This window comes from Euprymna scolopes, chromosome 9 (assembly GCF_053919585.1).
Source record: "Euprymna scolopes isolate OS-2025 chromosome 9, ASM5391958v1, whole genome shotgun sequence".
In the NCBI taxonomy this organism is placed as follows: domain Eukaryota; kingdom Metazoa; phylum Mollusca; class Cephalopoda; order Sepiida; family Sepiolidae; genus Euprymna; species Euprymna scolopes.
This window is the reverse complement of record NC_136490.1, coordinates 15,100,084-15,102,000: the sequence shown is the minus strand read 5'-3', so window position 1 is coordinate 15,102,000 and position 1,917 is coordinate 15,100,084. Positions and strand designations below refer to the sequence as shown.

At 36.5% G+C, this 1,917-nt stretch overlaps 1 pseudogene; it reads left to right on the top strand.

The window, feature by feature from the left end:
* Window positions 1–222: 222 nt before the first annotated feature.
* LOC145285102 (5S ribosomal RNA) lies at window positions 223–339 on the top strand (annotated as a pseudogene).
* Window positions 340–1,917: the final 1,578 nt, after the last annotated feature.

Genomic DNA, 1,917 nt, shown 5'->3' with positions numbered 1-1,917 from the left:
AGTGCAATTGTCTGAATCTCTTTTGCACTTGGTTCACCAGGAATATTAGTTAGGTAGGACTTCAGGTGAGTATGTGACTAAATATGCAGCAATAACATAATTTTGCAGACTTGTTAGTCGCAATATGAAACAATATTATAATGAATACCTTTTGAAAAGTAATAAATAACCAACTTGAAATAAATACCAAACTTGATATTTGTAACTTGGAGAATTACTATAATATACGGCATAATCACGTTGACACACTGGTTCTCATCAGATCACCGACGTTAAGCAATGTTGAACATGGCTAGTACCGGATGGGTGACTATTTGGGAATTCTAGGCGCTGTATGTGCTCTCTGCTTGTCTCAGCATTGTTTCCAGTCGTCCTGAACCTCCACTTGCTACTAGTATTAACAACGCCGACTCAGGAGAGGTGTGGTTAGAAATTGCGCAACTCCTGCTACAAAAATTTCACATGCAGCCATCCTTCCAATGGATATCCATAGTCTATCAAAACTGAAGGAAGCTACCTTATATATATATATATATATATATATATATATATATATATATATACAGTGATGATCATATTTATTGGCACGGTAAAATAAAAGTTAAATTTTGTCTAATGAATTCTAAAAAAGGGATTAAATTAAAGAAAATAACAAAGTATATTATGTATTTTTAACTGGCCTTTCCGATGCAGCAATCGGATTTTAGAAAAAATAAATAACAAAGGAACAACAAACATAATTGCAAAAAACCCTTGTTCAAAATTATTGGCACGATTTATTTAATAATCAATTGTATAGCCTTTGGCCTTTATTACCTTCCTCAGTCGCTTTTCATAGTTTACAACCAAGTTGTTGCACTCTTCAGTAGTAATTTTAGCCCACTCTTCCTGACAATAATCCTCCAATTGAATAAGATTCTTAGGCTTCCTTTGCATTACCCTCAATTTTAATGTTCTCCATAAATTTTCAATTGGATTAAGGTCTGGGCTTTGTGATGGCCACTCCAAAACATTAATATGATTGTCCTCAAGCCATTTCTTAGTCAGTTTAGCCGAATGCTTTGGGTCATTATCTTGCATGAACCACCAACGACGACCAAGTGAGAGCTCTTTAGCAGAGTCTTTCAGGTTTTCATCCAATATTTTAACATAATCTTCCTTTTTTATGCTACCTGTGACCTTAACAAGTCGCCCTGGTCCAGAGGCAGCAAAGGATCCCCAAAACATCAAACTGCCTCCACCGTGCTTCACTGTGGGTATGGTGTTCTTAGGCAGGAAAGCTTCGCCAGATTTTCTGTAAATATAAGACACTTTATTATGGCCAAATAACTCTATTTTCGTTTCGTCAGTCCATAGAACACGTTTCCAGAATGCAACATCTTTATCAATATGACGTTTTGCAAAGGCTAGCCTTGCTTTCAGGTGCATAGGCTTCAATAAGGGAGTCTTTCTCGGACGACATGCTTTTAAACCAGCTCTCTTCAAAACTCTACCAACTGTATGTCGAGATACATTCACTCCAGAGGTGCTCTGTTCATCAACAATTTCCCCAACAGAGATCCTTGGGTTTTGTTTTACTTGTCGAACAATTTTCCGTTCATCTCTTGGGGAAAGAATCCTTTTTCTCCCTCTACCCTCTAAACTCATAACGTGGCCTTGCGATTTGAACTTGTTTATTATGGCTCTAACAGTGGATTTGGGAAGGTTTAGCTTCTTTGAAATCTTATCATAGCCCTCCCCATTGGTATGGCATGCTACAACAAGCTTCCTGACGTCTTCGCTGTGTTCCTTAGGTTTAACCATGGCGATTGAAAATTATAATTTAGTCACTTATAATAGTTTAAATAAATCGCTATCTAAAAATTATCTGAAAAAAATTATTCACTGAATTAGCGTTAAACAAGCATAATATGGCTA